At 31.0% G+C, this 6,367-nt stretch overlaps 1 protein-coding gene across 1 annotated transcript in view; it reads left to right on the forward strand.

Moving 5' to 3' along the window:
• Positions 1-6,095, forward strand: part of ZNRF2 (zinc and ring finger 2, E3 ubiquitin protein ligase) — an 85,246-nt gene extending 79,151 nt beyond the window's left edge. Inside the window, exon 6 of the mRNA XM_004677139.2 lies at positions 1,784-6,095. The gene's annotated coding sequence lies outside the window, so the exon portion shown is untranslated. The remainder of the gene's footprint in view (positions 1-1,783) is intronic.
• Positions 6,096-6,367: the final 272 nt, after the last annotated feature.

The raw sequence follows: 6,367 nt of genomic DNA on the forward strand, positions 1-6,367 counted from the left end.
ACTTCGTCGATCTGCCTGTTCTGCTCCCCACTCTGTCTCTGGTGAAGCCTCTCACCCTCCGCATCTCTGACCTGTACTCCAGTTCTGTACGAATAAATCTTTAACAAAAAAAAAAATAGTTAACTTAGTTGCTATTTCCTATATATGCATAGCTTTATGTTGAGGGGTGCTTGCAGAAATGTTATAAAGAATTGGGTTTTTACATTAAGGTAAACATTTTAGCCCCTTTTGGATTAGTTTAGAGCCTCTGTATTTAGAATAGACAACAGTCTTTTCTCAGTGACTAAGACTGAAGGCAGGGGCTAAGACAATAATGTCCCGAGATCTAGTCCTGTGCCATCTCTCCATTTCCTTTTATATCAGTAACTCTAGGTCATACATTGAGAATGTAGGTGAGATATAATCACACACAAGGAACTCTTACTATTCTTGATGAAAGTAATTTAATCATCAGACTAGAGTATTAAAGGAGAATTGAGGTAATTTCATAGCAACTACAGTTAGCTACTAAAGAGCTACAAATTGTCATAATAGCGTTAGGGTTATTTATGCATATGAAATGGGAAAACTAGAGTGTACTGAAATACCACCTTGACCTTTTACTGTGAGGCTGTTGAGGTCATATCTGGGTACATATTTTAAGCATGGATTGGAATAAGATTGCTGTGTAAGGAAGCATGGGCATAGAGTAGTATTTTGACTTTGGATGTTTTTATTTCACCATGAAAAACTGGAGAATGATTTATGTCTTTAGTGTTACCCTACATCTGGATCAATAAAATAAAACTGACTAAAATTATAGATGTTATTTTAAGAAGAAACACTAAAATCCCATGCCAATAGAGTGAAATTTTTATCATATTGTTATTTACTAAAGTAATATGTTTAAATCCTTCTATAGGTAAAATTTGTCTTTTACAGTAAGTAAACTTTGAGGTAGAATTTTATGATTTAATTTGTTGTTTTATTTCATGGTCTAATAAGCTAATTTTTTCCTTTTGTGCATAGTGAGCTTTTATGGGATATGTGGAATACACATCTTATCTCATAGTTAACATGTATATAGCAGTTAACCTTATATAGCAGTTGAGTTTCTTTTACCTTACATATTACGTATCTCTTTTTAAAAATATATGTAGAATCTCAATTTGGTGACATCTGCCCTCAGAAATCTGAGTCAGTGTAATCTTTATCTATAGTTCTTTAACAGTCATTTTTAAGAATACATTGGACATGGAATATCTTGACACTATTTTTACTTCTGTTCAGACTGCTCTTATTTACTATGAAAAATTCCTTCTATCCCTTTCAGTGTCCCAGATAAAAAAGTGTATGGGTTAGAAGAGGATTTAGTATTGAAACATTTGTTTCAAGGAACAATATCACAGCAGAGTATAACATAAGGGATTTAATAGTTATCCACAAATAGACATACATCACTATCTAAAGATACTGACTAGTTAGGAAATAGATACTGTTTTTGATTTGAGATTTTGGTTATGTGGAAAAGGAATGAGATATTTGTACGCTTCTGTGTAATTTCTGTACTTTATTGTAGAGCAGAAATGACTTATACAGTGACTGTTCTTGTAACTGCGTTAAGATTTGATCACTCTTCTCTGTCCTTGATCTATTCTTTTGTAGAAATAATAGTTTCATGAGTTTCTAGAATAATTGTAAAAATTTACTGTAACTGAAAAAAATATTCACAGGGAAATATGTTTTGATTTGTATTACTGTTGTGGACCATTCCTTAATCTAAATCTATCTACTTTTCACACAGATTTTCTTGACTTTTCAAGATGCTTGAAAAACCGAGAGCATATGAGGATCTGTCTCTGGAGAAACAAAAAGAAATGCAGGCATACTAAGTTTGAAATCTGAGTTCTGTGAAACTCAGTAATGCAAAGATGGACAATCACACGGGGGAGAATAATTCTGCTAAAGAGAGGACAATAACCACAGAACTCAGTGTACCAAACATGCATATAAAGGACACACAGGGATTTTGAAAATGCTGCACATCCCTTATTAGTCATCTATGTAGGTAATACTGATAAACATTTTGTATCCAGACGCCAAAGTTAACTGATTTACAAGTTGATTTACTTTTTATTAAGTTCTCTAGAGTTGCACAACTAGTTATGTTTTGATTTGTTTTTTACTTTGGGGTCTCTTTGTTTTCCCCAACAAAATGCTTCTGCATTCATCTATGCTTAAACTGAAGACTATATAACTTCTTATAAAGTCCTGAATGTGAAACCAAGAAATGTAATCAAGCAGTAAAACATTCTCTGAATGTAGACCATGATCTCAAGTTCTTCTATACCCCCCACCCCCGAGTGGAAAATACTTCTACATCAGAAAACTAAAATGTGTTAATATTTTATAATTAAAGGCTTAACCATTATCAGAATGCAGTCCAAAGAGTAAATCAAGTTTTACAGAATACAGTTTAATTAAATTTGAAATTGTCTACTGAATTGTAGTTTATAAAATATCTTGTCTCATCTTAAATAAAACTGCTCAACAGATAGTAATGAATCATCTTATAGCTATGCAACTTTTTAAAAAATACGAATTACCAGTTTTGAGTGCTGCCATCTACAGTAACTTTATTTTAACGGGTATTTTTGTTTGTTCCTTTCACATAATTATTTTATTGTGCTTTGCATCTCCAGGCAATATTCCCGTATTTGGGTAAAATGTTTAGCAGGTTGTAAACTGAATAACTTATGAAAAGGGTGAAATAAAATTTTCTTGAGTGGAACTTAGAATAACTTGAGGGACTTTTATATACTTTTAAAAGTCAGCATTTAATTGGGATGCTAGATTTATAGCAATTTGCATCTTTAGTTTTCCAGATAATCTGGAGATTAGTGTTTGATAAATGATTTTTTAAAGCAAATATGAAGATTTTGTTAATTTATAATTTATTAATGTGTTATTACTGTAATTGAAAATGTTATAGAGACTTTTAAATTCAGTCTTATGTGAAAAGAAATGTATTAAGTAAAACTATGTGAATAAATATTCCCACAAACTACACCTGAATGGTTAAAAAATACTGGAAGAGAGCTATCAGGGCTATACTAGTGAATGTCTTTTTTTATTTTAAATATCAAGATTACCAGTAAGTAAATTTTGTGTTTTCAACATAGGGAAAATGTTATTAGTGAACAGTGCACTTTACTCGGTATAGCTGAAAGTTGCACAGTGCTCTTTTCTTGTTTTAAACTTTCTTTAATGTATTTAAGTAGTTGCTTTTCTATTTAATGCTGCTACTCTTATCCTTCTCAAATCAGAGTCCTCCCCGCCTTACTCTATTGCTGTTTCATTATTATTTTTTTTAAAGGGCATGTCCAAGAGCATCTGCTGCTACCCAGAAAGTCTGTGTATTATAAACAATTAAAGTAATTTTTAATTGTTTTTTTGTGTGAGTGTACCAGATAACATTTTCCCTAAAGTTATGCTGTGAAATGCCTTTTGTTATGCTGCAATTGATAAAAGAATCCAAAACCTCCGTTGTAACAGCTGACAGCACAGTTACATAGGTGCTTTTTAACCAGTATGGAAAATATTCTTCCCTCAACAAAAATATTCTTTGCATAATTTTTTTTCTGTTATCATGAAATCTTAATATGACTCCATTTTATTTCACACTTTCAGTTTTGTAAGCTGTCACCATAAACACATGTACGCACGCACACATACACACACAAATGTTCTAGAATGTGAATAATTCTTTTGTTTTCTACAACTGGTATATTGCTATGATAAAAATTATTTTGTTGTCTTCCATTCTAAAAGGAAGAAATTTACAATAGATATGGTAGTTAACTGTTTATATTCCACAAGTTAATTTTCTGAAATAATTTACTTACTGACTTTTAAAAATGCATTAGCTTAATTTGACTTTTTCTTCATGCTGTATTATGCTCTCACAGTCTTACTTTCTATATGTCATAAGGTTCTGTGCTGCAGCTACCACAGTAGAAGCTCCTGTGGTTTAAGAGTAAGTTCAGTGTCAGTGTTCAGTGCTACTTGATTACTAGATTTACTAGAACAGTGTTTACCTAAATCTGTTTATAGGAGTCCCTTTTTGTTAAAATTTTAAAATGCTAGCATTTTTTTTACTTAAACTTTAGTATCCATCAGTGACTTCCTCAAAAGAATAATCTAGAAATTGAAAAGAAAATCTTTTTAATGCTCCAGTTTTTATTCAGAGTTATTATTCTGGAAAATATTATAAGTAATATTCCACATGATGTCACTTATAATATTTGTAAATGTGCAGACACTGAACAGGTTAAGTAGGATATAGGTCACATTAGATATTTAAACGCATAGATGAAAGTACTGACAACTAAATATTATGGAGATGAAGTGGTTAAGTGGTTATGAAAGTCTAGGTTATCAAGTTGCTTATAACTTTTTAGGATTTTTGTAAATACTTGTTTCCAAATAATAACACATGCACCTGCAGAAAGCAATATGTTGTGAAATTTTTCACTTCAGTGCCACTCTTTCTTTAGACTGGATTTATTGCCAATTTTGACTCCTCATTTTAGTTTGATATCTAGTTTTTGTTGGTTTTTTTGATTGCCAGAATGTGTGATAACTAAAATTTATTCAGTCTTACCTGATACTTTGCCAGAGAAATAAACTAGGCTTAGTCTTAATCTGTGTTTTTCTGTTCTGGTTATAAATCAGATACAGATTGTATTTAAGCAGTGATTATGATTAAATATAAATAATGGTTTATAACATATTTTGTGATAGGCAAAAAATTATTTTAGAAGTTGTTATTAATTGTTGCATAGGTTTTGGTTTCTTAGTACACATCTTATATTTCTTTTGAATGTTAAATAGTTATTTTAATTTTTACCCTATAAAAGCTTTATTACATTGTAGCTCCAAATTGCCTGTAGAGCACCCTCAACATATTTGCAGTATGTATTTCAAAAAGATTCCTGTGTTTGAGAGATAATAAAAGTGACAGATTCTTTTCCAAACTTTATTTTACTTTCTAAATTTGGGTATAGTTTTAAAACAGTCATTTAAATTACTATATTGTAGCATGGCATAGGGGCATTTCTTTAATTGAGAGAGATTGAATTCAATGTAAATATACATACTTTTATTTATTAATTTGGGAGAGTTGAAGTAGGGAAATTTCTTTATAGTAAGCCACATTTGAATAAAGCATGAAACTTCTTAAAACACAGGAATAATTGAATTTACCATCTACTGAACATCCACATTATATATTGATAATACTAAATCATCTTACTCTTTCACAGAGGAAGTTTCTATATAAATTAGATGATCAGAATCTATAAAATTAGGAATGCTGCTTATTAAATATGGGTACAGTTTATTAGTTGCAGTATGTCTTTAGGTCATTTTCTTGCAATTTTGATTTATCCCACAGTGAATTCAGTACTTATGGACAATGGGTATATAAATATGAAGTGTTCCTTGTTCTTGTATAGAGCCTCTCTAAGGTTTAAAAAAAAAAAAAATTGAGCATGCCAATATTTTCTCTTTGGCCCAGTCATGTTTTTATCTGAAGTAACTTCTGATTTTTTCCTTTGCTATATTGTGAATAACAGTAGTTAACCTATTTTACTGTCTACTTTTCTAGCTAGAAAGAAAACTTCTGCTTGGTTTTCTTTAGAAGAAATTGCTACTTTATATACTTGTAGTGATTCTTATTCAGGATCAACAGGTAAAATTTTTTTTGATAATAAGTTACCCAAACAGTACTTTTTAGTACCATATTCTGTGAATGCTATGCTGAAACTAGGAAGCTCTTCATTTTAAATCACAGAATTCCTGCACTGAATGGGAAATATCAAATCTTTTAAGTAAGCTGGTTCTCTTGGGAAGGAAAAGGCATTGATGAAGACCAAGTATCAATAAGTTAATATGCTAGCTGTAAATGCAACTAAAGGGGATTTGATATATTTTCAAGTATTTAAGCCTTATTAATTTTAGACCAATAAATAGCTAATAGTAAGATTGTTGGATGATTGTTTATAGAGAGGCAAAGAGCAGATAGGGCATAAACTTTCACATCTCAGAAATAAATGGAAAAAAAAAAAAAGTAAGTAATACTATAGTGTCTGTAACCAACACCACATCTTAGCTGTGCCCTGGTCTGTGAGACATCTGTCAGGATGCCAAGTCTTAAAGCCAGAAGAGACTTATTTCTCTATTACTAAATTTTTAATGTCTTCCATCTCGATCTGGTCTGCTGAGATTGATAGGTACTAGTGATTTCTGTTTATAAGTATAGTTCTACTGGTAGGTACCCTATTACCAGTAAATCTGGCATCAGCATCTTGAAAAAGTTTCCTTATTA

Source organism: Condylura cristata, unplaced genomic scaffold, assembly GCF_000260355.1.
Source record: "Condylura cristata isolate star-nosed mole 26May11 unplaced genomic scaffold, ConCri1.0 scaffold00005, whole genome shotgun sequence".
NCBI classification, from domain to species: Eukaryota; Metazoa; Chordata; class Mammalia; order Eulipotyphla; family Talpidae; genus Condylura; species Condylura cristata.